This window comes from Papio anubis, chromosome 1 (assembly GCF_008728515.1).
Source record: "Papio anubis isolate 15944 chromosome 1, Panubis1.0, whole genome shotgun sequence".
Lineage (NCBI taxonomy): Eukaryota > Metazoa > Chordata > Mammalia > Primates > Cercopithecidae > Papio > Papio anubis.
Window position 1 is genome coordinate 81,918,142 of NC_044976.1, and position 19,494 is coordinate 81,937,635.

General features: G+C 41.2%; 2 long non-coding RNA genes across 2 annotated transcripts in view; one reads left to right on the forward strand and one right to left on the reverse strand.

Annotated features, from left to right (window-relative positions):
* LOC108584055 overlaps positions 1 to 11,795 on the reverse strand; it is a 37,689-nt gene extending 25,894 nt beyond the window's left edge. The window contains exon 1 of the long non-coding RNA XR_002519799.2: positions 10,328 to 11,795. This is a non-coding gene — a long non-coding RNA (uncharacterized LOC108584055). The remainder of the gene's footprint in view (positions 1 to 10,327) is intronic.
* Positions 10,944 to 16,949, forward strand: LOC116268833. The gene is made up of 2 exons (XR_004176001.1): positions 10,944 to 11,000; positions 11,788 to 16,949. It is a non-coding gene; the product is annotated as an uncharacterized LOC116268833 (long non-coding RNA).
* Positions 16,950 to 19,494: the final 2,545 nt, after the last annotated feature.

Below are 19,494 nucleotides of genomic sequence, written 5' to 3' on the forward strand. Positions count from 1 at the left end.
GATCAAAGTACCCCCACCCCAGCAGTCAGTTACCTGTAGGGGGTATCTGCAGATTATGTCCCTTTGAAATGTTATAGACACGTGTCAGAGTGCTGACTTCTTGAAGTAGAGGAAGTCAGAAGACTGTACGTTGGCTTCCAGTTGTACATTGGTATGTAAGTTTCAATTATTCATTGAAGCTGCTGTTTTCTTCCTTTCACTGAGGTATAGTTTGAGAGAATGGTTGTTCTTTAAACATATTTATTCTACATGTGGATAAGAGACTATCAAGATTTACATAAAATTAGCATAATTCCTGAGAGCTGCACAGCAAGTGAAAGAGAGTATTTGGGATGGGTCATGTTTCCCCTCTTCCTATATTTTCATAGCACTCAGAGACAAAGCCAAAATATGCAAGCACACACATGCACACACACACACACACAACATTTACATGAGATTGAAACTAGAATTAAATTCACAAATTTAGTTGTAGTCTCTCCCCACTATGCTCTCACTACCTCAAGAGAGGTAGTAGATAAGTGGAAGGGTGGAGGGGGTGGTCTGAGGAAAGATTTGAACTCCCCAAGATATCCTGGAGGAAAGATCAAGGAGCACTTGCGCGCTCACCTCTCACACCCTTGTTCTCCTTCCATGCTGCACCAGAAGCAAAGAAAATCAAGGCATATCTATCCATTCTGATGCATCCTAGACTGTAGATGACTTCAAGGGAACAACACCGCAGCAACGCAAAAAGAGATGCCAGTCTATGGGGTGGTTGCTCTGGGGCCTGTCTCCATCAATGTCTCACTCATCTGTACTGACAAATAAAAGCTAAGAGTAGACAAGAAAATATCTATGATTTGGGAAGTGATGTCTGAGTGATACCAATTCTGGGCTTGAGTTCACTCTAGATGAGGCAGAAAGACTCTATGCTTTTAGCATTAAAAGAAGCACAGCACAGGAATGAAGCACTTTGGCAGTGGAGCCAGGGCGCTTGGATTAAATTGCAAGTGCGCTTTTACTAGCTGTGTGACTTTAGGCAAGTTATTTAACCTCTCTGTGCCTCTGTTTCCTCAACTTGGAAATGACGTGAATGATCGTATTTACCTCATAGGGTGCTTTCGTCAAAATTAAATGATTTAATTAATTTAACACAAACCCTATAAATGTTAGCTATTGTTAAGTATGCTAATGAAGTTTCTGAACTTTATTATGCTCCTTTGGGGCAGCGTTGTTTACAACATGGTCAGAAGAACACTGAAGCAAAATCATTCAGGAACTCTTAAAAATCCAGGGCAAATACATTTCAGACAAGTATCTATCAGGGATGATTCTTCCATTCGTTCTGTTGTGAGAACCAGGATCCCCTTTGGAGTCACAGATAAGGCTTCAGGCAGAGGAACTGGGAAAATCAGAGGAAGTGATAAAAGCAATAGATGTGCAACAATACATTCTTAAAATTTCAAATTTGAAACTTATTTTAAGTAAATTAGAATGCTAACCAACTACTAAAAATGTCATAGAGTACATTTTTAATTAGATGTGTTTATGCAAGAAAAAATGCATATTTACATTGTAAAAGTATATAGATACATACATACGTACAACACACACACTATCTCATTTTGTAAAAAAGTAAGCTTTTGTATATATGTACAGAGAAAATTCCTTGAAGAATAAACCTCATAATGTTAGCGGTAGTTATCACTAGGCAGTGGGAATTTGTGTAATTTGAGGGGCCGGGGTTCTGACTTTCCTAAATGAATACATATTTTATGTGTAATTTTTAAAAAGCACCACAACTTCCTTTTCTTTAAGACAAATAGCCAAAATCGAACTAGAATTCTAATTCAGTGACCTGAAGCCCTGAGAACAGAAGGGTCTGACCTCAGGGTGGGAGGTGATGACACAGCCTGGAGCTCTTTGCAGGGTGCCAGACCTTGGTCTGGGTGAACACCTCACAGTCAGGCCACCAGGGGAGAGCAGAAACTGAGGCTGTCTTCCCTAACCCAAAGCAGCATTCGGTTAGGAAATCACACACCCAGCTATGAGAAACTGAAAGCACAGAGAAGAGGAAATGAAGCTGAAGCAGGCGGCTCTCACAAGAGATCTGGCCAGGGCCAGATCCAGAGGGTGCTCTGTTGCTGTCAGAGTCCTGGTCAGATGCTGCTCTCCTCTCCTCAGGGCTTGGAAGGTTCTAGAAAGCAAAGGTTAGATCAGGGCCCCCACAATTCAAGTGGAGACTCAGGATCTCGTGTTATAGCAAAGATTCCTAAAGCATGTATTAACTACCCTAAGGAGAGCCCAAACTGTGTCCAAACCTGAGATCTTTCCATTTTTCATATTCTATTTGTGAAATCATGATATGCTGTCTCGTAACTGTGAAATTTTATTTTCCTACTTTGTGCTTCTAAAGCTGATATAATTGAAGGAGTTGTCTCAGACACAGTGTTTGGAATGTGTGTTCCATATTCTGTCCCCCAGACTATACTATCATCCTGTGCCATGCAGTTGCTTGGTAAATGTCATTATGAATAAATAATGACATACGGGATGCTACTCTTTTACATAAAATTGTATGTATAATGCAGCTGATACTGGGGATGGAAAAACTTTTCACTGGTCCTATATCATAGTCTGTAAACCATGAGCATTGAATTAACCCAATAAAAGTGACAATTCTGACCCTGGGCTATACCCATTACTCTAAGGTTACAGCTTGCAAGCCAACTCAAATTGTTCTCAATGTAGTACTTTACTGAAATACTTATCATCTGGAAACCGTATGTAGTTCATATTCTTAATAAATAATAACACATTTTATTTTGGTTTACTGAAAATTAACAGGGCATTTGGGAAACTGCTGTTATTGTGGGAGCCTGTTTCACATTTGCCTTGGCAGTATAATAGCTATCTAAGTGGAAAACAGGAGAGCCAATGGCTGTTGAGTGTGGGGTTTTGTTTTTTTTTTCCTCTGCTGTTGGTACTCAGAGAAAGTCATGCAGCTGGTAACATTAATGACATCCCATATACTCAAAGAGACAAAAGAGGTAAAGCAAAGTTGTAATGGGCATAACCATATGAAATTGTCATTCTGAGTTGATTAGTTTTGCATTTGGACACAGTAAATCTACTTCTTTGCACCTATATTCCAATCTGTAGTCCAAATAGTCTGCAAAGTTTCAAGGCTTTTTAATAATTGCCTTAGACAGCTTTGTGAACATGCTGATCTAGAAGGCAAAAAGCAGAGAGCTTTGAGGGACCATTCCTATGGCAAGAGCCACTCTTGAGTTATGATTGTGTACTTTTCTCTGATAATCCCGATTTCTCACCACTCCATGTTTTAGAAGCATCCCCTATAAAGTTCTCCCACCTCCTAATGTAACAGGAGATCAACCTCAAATAGACTGGTTTTTATTGGAGAAAAATACAGTAGTACAATTGGAGAGAAAAGGATAACGATGGATTTCAGGGAGGAAGAGAGGGCTGAGAAAGAAGACAAATGCAGATTTTTTAAATAGTTTCTTTTAGTGCTTTTTCTTCTCTTCCATGCAGGTCCTGCAGTGTAATCAGTGGGAGGTAACAAGGGCTATATTCCAAGCAAGCAATACTTTCACTGGCTCTCAGGCCTGCTTCAGCTCTGCCAACCCTCTCGTCCCTTGCCCACCTTCTTTGCCAGCCCCCCTTTCTATGCCGAAACGGTACAGATGGTTTCATTTTCACAGTGAGAGAAAAATATTCCAAACAAGTTTCCCTGTGTTTTTGTTGACCTTTGTTTTTCATTTTAGTTTTAAATATATATTCTCATTCATTCCTTCCTATCAACTCTGTGGGTGTTACAAGGTTTAAACTGATATACTGAGAAGCCATAGAATTATTCTGATCTAATGATGCATTTCATATTTCCATGGCTGATTCCTAAACATTAATGGTTCTACTCAAGAACACAACTTGGAAACCAAAGTGGCCCTTACTTTCTCTCATCTCCCTTGCCTCCCTACCACCCCACTGTCATGCCTTCAAACTGACCCTCACATTTGTCACCCACAGTGATTGCCCTGGTCCTTGTTCTTTTCCTCCTGGGCCATTATTCCCTCCTAACCAATCTGTCTGCCTTTAGTCTCCCTGCTCCAATGCACCCAACTATGTCACCAAAGTGATCTTTCTAAAGTTCAAAAGAAAATCATATCCCAAGCCAACCTATGCTCAATGAGTATATTTCCATTTTCAGCAGGGTTAGGTTCATGCTTGTAAAGCAGACCAGCAAAAGCAAGGGCTCCAGGGCCAACCTGGCTGAGTTCAAAGACCAGCTGGGCCAATTATAAGCAGAGTGACTTGGAGCTGCACCTTAGTTTCCTCAGCTGTAAAATGGGTTACTTACATTGTAGGCTTATTATGAGGATTGAGTTAATACTGGTAAATGGCATAGAACAGTGACTTATACATAGTGAGCATTATGTGCCTTTCCTATATAAATAATATAACTCCTCCATGTGTGGTATTAAGTCCCCTCTCTGCCTACTCTTCTACTTTTCTGCCTCAACTTCCATCACTTCTGACCACACTTCTCACTCCCTTCACCACATTCAGCCATCCACCACATATTTTTGTATATTCTGTTCCTTCCACTCCAAATATCCTTATTATTTCTCCACCTTGGAATATTCTACTCAACGGGTTGTTTATCACACATATGTTTACAGTAATGTATATCCCATTATTATATAATTTATTGCCCGCACTAAGCTTAAGAACTTTGAGTTTCAAGAACTCCCTTGTGCTCACATCTGCTAACTATATCTAGACTAGTGCGCAAGCATTTGTTAAGTATTCAAGGAATGATTGATGTTGGAAAGAAAGAAGGAAGGGAGGGAGGCACAGAAATAAAATAAGAGTTGCTAACAATTTTCTCTGTGCCAGACAAGGTACTAAATAATTTACATGGCTTAATTCAGTTCTAACTACAGCCCTAAGAGGTTGATAGTATTCTTATCCCCATTTTACAGATAAGAAAAAAAATGCACAGAGTTATATTGGTGACTCTTCAAATATCAACCTGACCCTAGCATCTGTGTATATAGACATCTCACAAAGCTGTCTCCCACTGGTCCCAAATATAGCACTCCATCCCCTTCTCCCCAGCCAGCAGCCAACACAGACTCCAGGAGAGCCAGGGAGGCACACTGGGAAGAGTGCAGGCTGCCATGCCTGGGTTTGAATCCCAACTCTAAGCCCCTCTAACAGACTTCCCTTAAGCAAGTTACTTAATATCTCTGATGCTGTTTCCTTAACTGTAAAATATGCATAATGGTGCTCACCTCCCACTTTCTAGAATTATCATGAGGACACAGGTAAATAAAGGATGTAGAGCTACAGTTGCAGGACCAGAGAAAATTAGACAGTTATGATTTAGAGTAGCTTGGGAAAGAAAGTTAATTCGTTATAATTTCCATTCTTGGTGGTTTTAAAGCACAGCCTTAATACTCTTTTGTAATACACCAGTTTGGTTTGGCTAAGTAAGACACTTCAAAGAATATGTTTTACACATGTTTGAAACAAAGGCATTAAGGAATGTGGCAGGGAGATAGGAATCTCCTGAAAGCGTAAGGAGCAAAGAAAATCTAAATCACCATTAAAGAAAGCACAGAACACTTCCATTCATATTGCACAAATAAAATAAAACTCCTTCGAGAATCAAGGCACCAATGACATAGTGGTCCGGAATTTCAACTTAGGATTTGAGAAAAGGGGACTTGAACAAGCTGAACAATTCTTTGACATACTTAGGTGTAGAAAACCTAAAGGAAACCTTGAAATTCAGAGGAAAAGTTGGAAGAGGTTTATGTCAATCTTAATTTAATTTAAGAAACCTAATCCCCTTTGTAACTGAAGAAGCCATGAACACGCAAAATATGAAATTTTCTAAAATGGAACTTTGTTTGACAGGATTTAACCTTGTCTATTTTTCTCATGGTCTTCTAACATTTTTGCAGTACATGATCAGAGACCAGCCCAAGACTTTTGCTCCCCAAATTTAGAAACAATTCTAGGAAGCAACTTAATTTATGGCTATAAAGACCAAGTACATTTTTCGTATGGCATAATTAAAATTAGGTCAATGGGAGAAAAGAATGAGAGGCAGACAAGTTGTCTAAATATTATACTGAAAAATGACAATCTACCTTGAAACAATTCTTCTACCATTTCTTTATTTAGCCATGTCCTCCATTTTTGCATTTAAAGAACATTCAGTTTCCAAGATACCAGGTTTTCCAGTCATCTCCTAGGTTAGTGTGCCAAATGCTACAGATGGAGCTAAATAGATCTGTGGTAATTTACTATTCTCTACGGTCAAAGGGCAAACGTATCTCCTGCCTTTACTGTAGCCCTCTGGAGCATGCTCTGCACTTATTCTCTGGGCAGAGTTCCCACTGATAACCAGGGAGGGCTCACTGGTAGGATGCATATGCAGAAAACTCCAGGCTACAGATCAGAGAGGAGAATTCAGTCCAGGCCCAGCTGGGCATTCCAAATTGAGGTGGGAGCGGGGAAGCAAAAATAATATCAACAATTGGGAGAAATGCCCTGATTCTGCAAGTTGAGGGTTTTCAAATCTTCCAGGAATTACATATGTATCTCTGATGTGCTCTGTGGTGGATGAGGCAAGGCAAAGTAGCAACTGAGGGAATAGGGGCCACAAGAAAAATAACTGAAGGAAATCATAGAAACGTCTGATTCTGTTCCAGAAAGTCACTCTAGTGAAGCTCACAGGGCATTAAGAAGAATGGTTTGTGTGCTTAGCTTGAGTTGGCTCAGCTGCATGGGGGAAAGAGGAACTAATTGTATAAACTCTACCAAGTGTCTGGTAGCCTGACATGTTTTCCCCCTTGTCCTTCCCACACTCACCCCTTCCTACAGCCACAGTTTCAAACCCCACGTCCTCTAATCTCCTTTTAGCTCCTTTCTCCAGGAGAGTGACATTCATGCTGAGTGTGTGACTACTTGGCAATAACATCCAAGCTTCACCATAATTGATCGTCTTCCACTCAACACTTTGGGCCTTGGGCAAAGCTTGCCTGAGATGTAGCCCTGAACCCTGTCAGAGCAGTGTCACTGCTAACACCTAGGACAGACACACCTCCAGCAGACCGAATTCTCCAGCAGGCCATTTATCAGTTCCAACCATTTCTATAGCCGACAAGCAAAGAAAGACATTTCTAAGTGACTGATTCGGTTATGCATGTCTTTCAACACTTTCTGTTTTGAGTGGTCTGTTTTGGTAGGGTTTGTGGCACTTGATGGCCTTAAAACCACAAACGCCTGAAGTAATTTTTTTTGAAATAATTTAGGCATTTTCTTCCTAGCAAGCTGCAGAAAGTGCAATTACAAAACATGCCTAAGGGATAGATCTTTCTAGGCATATAAAAATAACAATTTCTCCACAAAAAAAATCATCTTTCCCACACACTCCATCCAGCCTTGGGAAACAGTGCTTCAGGCTGTTGTGATCAGGAGGGTCTGAGGGGCCTTATTCTTCCCGACATGCTTACCCACCCCGAGAGCCCCTCATAATACCTCAATTGGCTTCCTTTCCCCCACTTAGAAGTCTTCCTGAGCTCTTAGGACCAAGTCCACATTTCTGGATGCAGCCTCGGGAATCCGTGTGATGTGGACTAGGCCTGTCTCTCTCCATTGCCAGTAAGTTCTCCACATGGCATTATTCCAGGGTCTTCAACTAACCAAGCCTCTCCTGCCATGGAGCCTTCTCACAGGTTGTCACCATGCCTGGGCTGAACTTCCCTCCTCCCAACCCCTACCATCTTTGACCCTACCTTAGAGATCAAATAATCACTTTTAGCAGGCCTTTCCTGACTCCTAAAATAAAGCAGACTCCTCCCTGAATCCTCTACCGGTAACTCTCTTTCTGCTCCAGTAGCTTTCGTCGCACTTTACCTTCTTCCTCCAGAAAGAAACCCCTGAGTACAGCAACTGTGTCTGTTGCATTCAGTGCTGTACTTAGCACTTAGCTCAGTGCATGGCACCGAATAGGTCCTGTATCAGTCTCCTATGGCTACCATAACAAAATACCGTAGTCTGGGTGGCTTCAACAACAAGAACATATTTTCTCACAGTTATGGAGGCCAGAAGTCCAAGGTCAAGGTGCCATCAGGGTTGGTTTCTGGCGAGACCGCTCTTCCTGCCTTGTGAATAGCCTTCTCCCTGAGTCCTCCTATGACCTTACCTCTGAGTATGCACGCAGGGGGAAGCGAGACAGAGAGCCCTCTGCTGTCTCCTTCTCTTCTTAAGAAGCCACCAACCCTATCAGATTAGGACCCCACTCTTTTTATTTATTTATTTATTTATTTATTTTTTTGAGACGGAGTCTCGCTCTATCGCCCAGGCTGGAGTGCAGTGGTATGATCTCAGCTCACTGCAACTCCACCTCCCAGGTTCCAGCCATTCTCCTGCCTCAGCCGCCCGAGTAGCTGGGACTACAGGCACCTGCCACCACGACTGGCTAATTTTTTGTGTTTTTAGTAGAGACAGGGTTTCACCTTGTTAGCCAGGATGGTCTCGATCTTCTGACCTCATGATCCGCCTGCCTTGGCCTCCCAAAGTGCTGGGATTACCAAAGGACCCCACTCTTATGACCTCTTTAACCTTAATTACCTCCCAAAAGGCTCTACCTCCAAGTGTTGTCACATTGGGGTTAGAGCTTTAACACATGAATTTGGGCAGGGAGTGGGGAAAGACACAATTCAGTCCATAACAGGCCCGGGATACATATCAGTTGAGTAGATGGCTAAATGAATAAATGGTTTCTCATTCCGAGTTTTTTTCTTACTAAGGAGATTGTTGGCTCATAAAGGCAGAAAGCCTGTCTTTCTTCCCCCTACCACCCTCACAGAACCTGTCACATAGTGCATATTTAGTGCATATTTGCTGGATTGAGTTTGGATTCAACCTTCAAGGCAAAGGTGCCCTGTGAGAATACAAGTATGTGCAAGTCTGTGTGTATATTTGTATTTGTGGGTATTTTCATTACAAATAAAATGTAACTTAATGACTTCCTTACGATCATACAAGAAACTAATTCTAAACTCCTAGGCAGAGAGCAAGTAAGCTCCAGCTTAAAGATAAGTTAAACAACAGAAGCAAATGAGCTGCTTGCAAATTCTGTGCTGCTTAATTCCTTTCCCCCTTATAGTGACAGTGCTTTCTCTGTGAAGTAATTTTCTTTTGATAAAAGGAGATCAGGTTCCCTGACCCCAGAAAGAAATGAATTAGTGATTTCTCTGCCTGAGAGTTGACAAACAGCCCTTACATCTCTCTTCCCTGGTCTCCAGCAGTGAAACAAATAGACTCTGAAAATAATCTTCTTTTTCTTTTCTTTCTTTCTTTTTTTTTTTTTTTTATTTTATTTATTTATTTATTTATTTTTTTTGTTAAGAGGTTGGGGAACAAGAGAATTCCTGTAGAATCAGACTTCTGGAAAAGTCTTCATTTTGTTTTTCTTCATGAGGACATCAGTGTCCTGTTGTCCACACAAACCTCACATGCAGAACCTCAAATGTCATTTCCCGAGCCAGCAGTGCCAGACTGGCAGCAAAGTGAGTGCCTCATCTCCAGAGACCCACTCGCTGGGCACCTCTTCTCTGTCACCTGTGGTTGTCATCCACACTCAGTGCTCTCCAGGCCTCTGAGAGCTCTGCTCAAATGTGCTGCTTCCAACTCTAATCTAGCAGGTAACCAGGCATCGTGAGAGGATATATCCCTTTACCTAATCTGAATGTGCTTCTTTCTACCTTTACAGAAGAAGAGAGGAAGTGAAGGGTGAAACCACGTGCTTCTATCAAATCTACTGAATCCAAAGATGTTGTTAGGTTCTACCTTCTCCCTACCTCATCCCCTTCTTCATTGGGTCCTTTGGTTTCATGATGGCATTAAGCAAGACTTCTAATGTGGTTGCTGCCAGCCTCAGAACTTTTAGATTCTTTCTGATGAGTGCCTGTGTAGACTGACCCTTGCTTAGCTTGCTACCGATTTTTCTCAAGAAAATGTGCATCAAAGAATAGGAATTAGCATACATTTGTAGAATATCTAGCTGAATAAATTGATACTATAAATCATAATAATAACAATAAGAAATAAATAAAAGGTCACGTAATGTGATCATATTAATACAATAGTTTCTAAGACTGTTTATGAAAAGTGCTGGGATCTACACAAATTTACAAAAGCTTCATTCCACACACCACAAACTCCTGAAATATTACCCTTGACAAAAAACCTGGAGCACAGATCAGAAGCTTATTATGTCACACTTCATATCTCCGGGTCTTACCTCCAATTCCCAATGTAGCTGCAGCAGTTTGTGAGAATTCCTGTGATAAAGTGTCATCTTAAGTGCCTGCTGAGTGCCTGTAGCTTTATGCCATGGAATTTTCCATCTCTAAGAACATTCCAGTGTCACTATATAGAACACTGGTATTGTCCAGGTGTCTACTTGCCGCATACCCATGTGCCACCCAAAAGAATAAGGCACTTAACAGCCCCATCAGGTGGCCTTCAATGGGGAATGGAAACCAGTGAGGAAATGATTTCCCCTATCAATGCTTAGGTGGATAATTCTAAGAGACATTCTATTTGCTCCTCCAAAGACTCTAGCAAAATCAAACCCTTGGTGCCCATGGACATAACCAACTGATACTATTCCCTCATATTGGCTTCCTCCTTCCCTTTTTCCCTCTCCCCTGCACCTCACTCCTGCTCCTGGTCCAAGTTCTACTACTTACTAGGCAGGCATGTGACTCTGGTCAAGCTACTTAACTTCTGTATTCCTCAGTTGCATGATGGGTAAAATAAGGATAATATCAGCACCTACTCCATGGGATTTAATGAGTTGACACTTGCAAAGCCTTTACAAGTGTCAAGTACAATAATAAGAGCTCAACAAATATTAGCTAAAAGGAGAGGACATCCAAGTGAAAGCAAGGAACTATGAGGAACCACAGCAGGTAGGAACCTGTCAGTTACTTCTTGTGGATATAACCTAGGGTCTTGGTGGAAAACGGGGGACATGTGACTGACAATGCAGCCAGGAGTTCATCAGGAACAGATCACAGAGGCTCTTGTAGGCTCCTGTGCTAAGAAACTCACCCTTTCTCCTGAAGGCAATATAAAAGTGTTGACAATTTTGAGCAGGAAAATGGTGTGATCAGATTTCTGGTTTCAAAAGATCATTCTGGAGGGTGTAAGGAGATGACTAGGAAGAAGTGAAATATGATGAATAAAATAGAGCCAAATTATATCCACGCACTAGGCGATGCAGCAGGGCTGTAAGGTTTAGTCCATTTTCACCAGTTCTGCTCCTCCCGGTTGGTAGATTACCCTAAAGGAAAAAGCTAATGAAGTTTTGGGGTTTTTTTTTTCACTCCAGTGCCATTTTTAAAAGATGAAATCATGACCTTGAGATATGTATTAGTATCCCCTTGGTACTGTGACAAATTACTACAAAGTCAGTGGCTTAAAACCACACCTATTTATTATTGTCTTGCAGTTTTGGAAGTCAGAGGTCTGAAATGGGTCTTGCGGGGCTAAAATCAAGGTGTTGGCAAGGCTTACTTCTCCTGGAGACTCCACAGGAGATTCCACTCTTTGCCTTTTCCGTCTTCTGTAGGCCACTCCCACTCCATGGCTTGTGGCTCCTTCCTGCACCTACCAAGCCAGTAGCCTGACATCTTCAGACCTCTCTTTGACTCTTATTCTGACACCCACTCTCCTGCCTCCCTCTTCACTTCTAAGGACCCTTGTGAGCACACTTGAATAACCCGGGATGATCTCCCCATCTCAAGAATCTTGACTTACTCACATCTGCAATGTCCCTTTAGCCATGTAAGGTAACTGTATTTACAGATTCCAGGAATTAAGATGTATTCATTTGGGGAGGGTGACATTGTTCTGCCTATCACAGGATGTGAACAATAGGTAAATGTTTCTACTGTTTTTTTTCAGGTGCCCCTGACGTCCACATTTGCCATCAGCTAATTCCACCCAAGCAGGCCCCGCTATGCATAAGGCTTGTAAAAGGGAGAGCAGGAGCCCCAGAATCAGTTCAAGGGAGTTTATGAATACAGACAGCTGGTCAGGATGGGAGATACAGTGTGGAGAGAGACATAAACTCGCTTCATTGCTCCCAAAGCCCTCTCTTCTAAGATTTTTACTGTTTAGGCATTTCCCATAAGATACCTGCAACAACCCTTTCCATTTTGCAGATGGAAAAACTGATGCTGAGGCAACTCAAAGAACTCACCCAAGGTCCCAGCAATTCCTTGGCTAAGCAGGGCCATCAATGGCCCCATTGGTAACATCCCCAAAGCACATTTGCTCTTATCAGGGCTTAGCTCTTAAGTGTTTAAATTTATCCAGACCCTATAGTGATGCATTTAGAATACAGTCCTATATCAAAAAATATATACAATTTTCACTTTCATTTAAAATGAACTTAAAGTAACCATTATAATTATCTCCCTGGTATTTATGAGCCATTTAATAAAAAGCTTGTCAGACTCTCAATGATCCTATCCCTCGCTCTGGGCCCCTGGCTCCCCCAGTCCATCATTTCATGGCTGGCAAAGATCTCAAAACAGATCAGATCATTGGAGCTAAAATATCTGGGGGGTTTAAAAAACACTTTAGCATATTCGTATTGTTGCCAGAATATATTAACATACAAAATATGTGAGTTTTCTGAGACCTTAAATGGAGGCAGCTGATCTCCTCACTCTTTTATTTCCTTTAGTTGTTTTTCTTCATCTTGCTCTCATCTCTAGCATAGAACATAAAGTTTTCCCAGTTATTATAAGCTAAGAGAACTACTGAATCTACATTCCCCTTATTGTGACATCCACAAATGCATTTTAATGAACCTGGACACACCCCTGCCCCTGTTGCTGCTTCTTTGCTATCTGAGTAGAAGTTTTGCTGTGGAGCAAAGCGTCTCAGTGTGAATCACCCCTGAGGTGAAGCCAGTATTCAGAAGAATGACAGGGCCCGTGGCAGATGCCGCTCTGTACATGTTGGGAGAAATCATGTCAATGCTACATCAATTAGGCTCTTGTTTCCACCATGCGGAGAACCAGGAGGTAGAGCAAATCAGCTAGCTTTCCAGAGTACGTTGTTCTTCCGAGAAGCTGTTCAAGGTTTTATTTGTTTGCTTTTTAGTTTGTTATAATATTTGTCCAATTGGAAGGTGAGCTATAAGAACTCAGCTGAGTTGGAACAAATAAAATGTCCTTTATGGTCCTCTCCTGGTTCTCTGCGGGGAGCTGGGACAGTGACAAGGTGATCAAATGTACTCGGTGCCAGAGAAAGGACATGCTTAAGAGTGAAAGGAATCTGTTGACAAAAGAGAAAAACACGTCAACCAATTTTTCTTCATAAAAAGAAGAGATAATTGATCTTTTTCCCACATCCCTTAGGGACCATAGAGAAATAGGACAACAATTGTCATATTGGGAGTGGAAAAAAAGACTACTCGAGTTTGCCAGAGGTCAGGGTCTGAGCATTATTCTTCCAGGAACCCCGAGTGCCTCAACGGTTGCCAATGAGCCGTAAATGTTAGTTTAATGGGATTGAATTAAATTGTATTGAATTATAGATATTGAAAAAAGAGGCAGTTCCACATGGCGATGGCATTATTGAGATATAATCTGCTTGAGGATAATCTTATATGGCTGTTCCATATTGCATTCAAATGTTCAATTCTCCCAGTATTGAACTCTTAAGAGATTATGGATTCTGAGAACCACAAATTCCACCCCGAGAAGAAGAAAGCAACCACTTACTCAAAAAAAAAAAAAAAAACCTAACCAGGGGCACCACCACCACCACAATATGCCTGATACCTCTCCTGCTTACCCCATGAGGCTTTATCTCCCACCAGCCTTCGTGGGACTTTCAACCAAATATTTTTTAAATGCTTAAAGCCTGTGAAAAAATCAGAGAGATAGAGGACAATACAAACACACACATATACACACCAGCACCACCATATCATGCAAAGGTCGAAGAGCCAAAATTAAATTTTGTTTTTCTACCAGGATCCAAGTTTTATGATGTGCCAGTTTCACTGCACGACATTTTTCAGGCAGAACTCATCCTTGGGCAAAATACACTTGGGCCAATAAAATCAAATGGACCAACCACTTTTGATGTCTCCTACTTTTTAAGTCAGAACATCAGGCAATAGCAAATTCATCAGGAAGATGACCTAAGTCTACTGAATGCTTACTGTGTAGAAGTGTTATTCTCTGCACTGTTGAAAAGTTTTCAAAGAACTAGAGGAGAAATTATCTTCCACGTAGTATCACAGGGTAGATGGGGCGCTGGAATTGGGGCAAGAACATATCAGTCACCCTCCCTTATCAGATAGATCATCCAAGTCCATTTTATTTAACATTAATTCCACCTCACTAAAATCACACTTAAAATTGTGATAAAGATGAAGTTACATGAGATATAATGTTTGAAAGCACATTGCAAACTGTAAAGTACATATGAATGGCAGTGTTTCAGTATTTTTAAAACGCAAGTAGGGAGACAACCCAAAGGCATCACATTGTGAACATTTGGAGGGCTGGAATTGTGTCATATTCCCTGATGTGTCTCCAGTGTATAACAGTTTCTGGAACTTATAACTATTTGTTTAAAAACTTGATGAATATTTAATTGATAAGTGGTATGACAATAGTTACAAATAAAGTATTACAAGTACAATAGCTTTAATAGTACAAATAAGTCACGAGGGCATGATCCCGAAGATAGCTCCTGAAGGGGACAAAAAATGGAAAGGAATAATGTGATGGGGGGAAGGAAGCAAGGGAAGTGCAGATGGAAAAATGGAGCAGAGAGATTTTAGAACAAACACAGCGTGTGCTGGAGGTGGAACAGGGACAGACTTGCCTGGAGCATAAAGTCTGACTTAAGAGTAATGAGAGATGAACTTTTCAAAATCATAGAAATAGAAAAGAGGATAATGTAGGGTTAGGAGATGGAGAGCCATAAATGCCCAAGTGAAGCATCCTCTGTTGTTAGTTGGACTGGACACATAGAGAAATAAACAGCATATAATAAATATTTCATGAACCTCATAATCTAGCAGATGCAATTGTTCATATAACTTACTAGTGATGAGGAGCTGGATACAATCCCTAAGGAGACAATTGAAACTAACTTAGTGTCATCCAGGTGGCCTTTCATGAAGGAGGTGGCTCCTGAGCAGTGTTTGAGCCATAATGCCACAGACTGAAGTTGGCACAGGGAGTGTGGATAGTGTGGAGTCAGGGAAGTCATGATGAGTTTGGTTTTAAAAAGAAATATGGCTCTTGAGTAGGACAATTATCCAATTTCTCCTTCATTCATCAAGCTTCTACAAATTCAGTCCACTTTAAATTCTTCCTCTGGGCTCCTACATCATATGGTAATACACTCACTTAGATGTTCCTTCCCTCTTTCAGTGCTTGCTTAAATATATTTTAGTCTTATCTCCTGAAAGCAGAAAATAAATGTTTAAGAGCCCTTTCCTTGTACTCTAAAGTCATGTCTGCCAAAAGCCTCTGCATTTAAGTCAGCAAGAAGAACCCACACATAATTCTCCAGTATACCAGACAGTAGGCCTCTCACTCCCATCTGTTTGCAGCAATGTCCCTGGACCCTCTGGCTATCATTCTGAACCTGCTGCCACTTGGAGCCATCCCCGTCTGGCCCTATCTCTTAGCTCTGATACATCTCCCTGTCCTTTTCTCATCCTTTGGAGATCACACTTACATGTGGACTCTTAGCTCCTGACTTTTGGCTTCTGGCCCAGGACCCTTGTTATAATCCTCCTCCCCTGACTCTGGCTGTCCTGGCTGATTATCCACTCCCACCCACAGCCTCACATGGCCCATCTTCTAGCCCCAATCTGCCAATGATCTAATATGCTAAAAGCATATTAGCCAGGACTTAACATAGCACCAGGACACACAGCAGATTCTTAATAAGTATTTTACATAATTTAATGAATTAATTTAAAAAGATGTTTGGCGGTATTTTTTTTTCTTCTGGCAGCTGTATAGATTTCTATATATTGAGGATATAATGCATGTCCACCAGCATTCTTGGGCATTGACAACACCCCATTCTTTAGTGAGACCCACCCTCCAAATTCAAAGAACATTTTGTTTGACCTCTGCAGAGACAGCTTACTTTGAGGGGCCCATGTACCAAAGGCAGAACTATAGACACATGAACTGCATCTTAAGCACAGCACATGGTGAGAACTCTGTGTAACTTCCCCGTAAGTTAGACAAGTACTTATAATGAAAGGTTTGTGAGTTCAGAAAGCCCCGGGGTATTCGAAAAGACAGTTCGGCTTCCTGTCTGGGAAGAAAATGACAGCTCTCCTCACTGGGATTAAGCTTCAGATATTCAAGTGCAAAAAGAGAAAACTTTGAGTAATGTATTGGACCCACTGCAGGAAATTTGGTGCCTCGTGAGCATTACCCTGTGGAATCAGATGCCTAATGTATTGACAGTGCACAGAGCTGTTGGGCATCATTTCAGGAAAGGACGATGCCTTTCTCGCTCCAGGCATCACCACAGAGGCTGTACCTACACCCGCTCATAGAGAGATGACAGCACAGCCAATCCACTCACCTTCCACAGACAAGTGTTGTTCCTAAAGATTTTCCAGGCTGCTCCCTTTCTTTCCAGTTCTACCTCCACCTGAGTCTCAGCCACCGTTACACTTCCACTGGACAGCTGCAGCCACTTTCAGACTGGTTTCCCTACCCCAGAATTCACTCCCTTCAAATGTATTCTCCTTGCACCCCAGAAAGTGATCTAAAACTCAAATTTACTTGGTAGTCCACTAAAAATCTTTCAGTGGTTCCCTATTGCCTGTAGAATAAAAACCAGTCTCCTTACCACGGCATGAAGAGTGTTCTCTGAGCTGGCTTCTGCATACTTCCAGGGACTTGTCTCCCCACCCACTCCCTGCCCCAATTTCTGCCTTCTTCTTTCCATTCTAATGGTATTGAACTATGTGTAATTCCAACCACACCGTGATATTTGGAACCACCAAACTTGTGCTTATGCTATTTCCTGTGCCTGCAGCACTTTTCCACTCCTTTTTCACTTGGATAACTCCACTTTTTCCTTCAAGATTTAGCTCAGATCCTGCAGAAAAGACCCACTGACCTTGATCAGCCTTGGCTAGATGTCCTATTTCTCTGTGCCCCCTTCCACCCTGTAGTCCCTAGTATCTGAGCACTCTCCTGTTTCCATGCTTGTTTTCCCCCATTTCACAGGTAATTTCTATGCCATACTCTGCTTTGAATCCCAGCAAGAACACTTAAATCAGAGCAGAGCCTTATGAGTATAGGCAACCCCAAATAAGATCCTCCAAGTTACATGATTTCCAAGCTATTTGGCACCATAGTGACCCCTCAATAAACATTTCTTGAATAAATGAATGTAAGTACATTTCCCAAGCATTTTCAGGCAACAAATAAAAGGACACAAAGCCTGAACAGATGTTGGATTTAGGTAGTGGAGTTAATAGCTAATACAAAGAGGGAAATAAGGACAGTTAGGATTCTAAAATAAAATGAGCCATAAGAAAAACCAGGTCAATACTTTGTAAGGAAGGATTTAGTGTTTTTAAATGACAAAGAACTACAAATTAAAACTCTTGAAAATGATAGTATAATCTTTAGGTTTCTGAAGAATAACTTCAGTGTCTTCCACAAACCTCCAGAATATTGATTTATTGTATTATTGACTGCTAAAGGGAGAACTGACCTTGGGGAATGATTTAATGATAGTCTCCAATGAGTCACAGAAGTGTTATCTGTTCATGAAAGTGGGAATTTGAAAAAGAAGAAACTGTAGATATAAATTATGTAGTATTTTGGTGATTTTAATACTATGCTTCACAAAAGGCTAAGGGAATAAGAAGAGAATAGAGAAACGTTTGATTAAATAACAAAGCTGGATCAGTATTTAAGGGACTGTGTATTTTTGAGTGTGGGCACCTAAAAGGGAGAGGGAGGACCAGAAAAATTTAAGGCTCAGCATTAACAAGGATTTAGTTCATTTTGTTCTGTAAAGGTCAGTGATAAGAAAGACATGCAAGATAAGCCTCTCCCCCGATACAGAAGTCACTCCTGAGTTCTAAATTGTCACTTCTGAAATCTGCATTATTATCACAAGAGATCCCCTGCCTCAGTCTATTAGTTTTGTTATAAGAAAATACATAAGATTGGGTAATTTATAAAGCATATAAATTTATTTCTCACAGTTCTAAAGTCTGGGAGTCTAAGATCAAGGCATCAGCGGGTTTGGTGCCTGATGAAAGCCCCTGGCTTCCAAGGTGGTACCTTGTTGCTGCTCTTCCACAGTGGGGGCGTGATGTGTCTTCACATGGCAGAAGGGACAGAGGGCAAAAGGAATGAACTCCCTCTGTTAAGCCTTTTTAGAAGGGCACCTAATCCCATTCATGAGAGTGGAGCTCTCATAACTCAATCACCTCGTATAGGCCACACCTCTTAATACTGTTGCATTGGGGATTAAGTTTAAACATGAATTTTGGTGAGGACAAAAACATTCAAACCATAATAACAACTTTCTTCAAATCACCCTTTACTAGGATGAATTGCACCACCAGGCACTGAAAGGAATTTGAATAAATATGTAATTTAAAGATTGGAAGATGCTTTGTCTCCAGAAGCCCATTTAGTGAGACAGATATAATATTCCAGGGACATTCAGGACTGTGTAAGGCACAGCAGGAGGAATCCAAGCTGGTGGCACTCACTCTTTGTCTACACTGCACAACTCCTGATAGTCCCAGCAAAGCACAGGCAACAGTGGAAACCATTTTGAGTAAAAAGTCCCTTGCCAGTATCCATTTTTACTTCAAATCCATACCTGATCTGATAGAAGAAATCTCCCAGATATTGGCCACTTTTCCAGCTCAGAAGCATTCGTGAAACTTTAAGATACAAACAGACTGAGCATACCATCGGTGTAGAGTCAAATAGTAAGCAGTAAATAAAATCTGGATGTTGTTTTATGGATTTCACACTGGGCCCTCTGCGATCTCTCACTGGGCCACTTTTTGTCAATTTGAAAATTCTGAAAGTTATATCGGAACTGGGAGTCCCAAACTTGAATGTCCTCAGCAGAAAAACGTGTAGCTTAAATGAATGAAGCATAGATACCAGACAATATGGAGAAACAGGAGCTTTGCAGGACTGGAGAGCAAATGACTTATCTAATATTAATTTTCAACTTTAATTTTAAAGGAAAATACTGACTTTGCAAAACCAAATACGTCTGGAATCTGAATTATCTTGCAAAACACTAGTATGTGACGACTTCTGTAGCAGATAATTCCTAAAGTCCCTTCCAGCATCGTGTCTCTCTTCACAGATTTATGAGAATATCATAAACCAGTAGCCTTTAAAA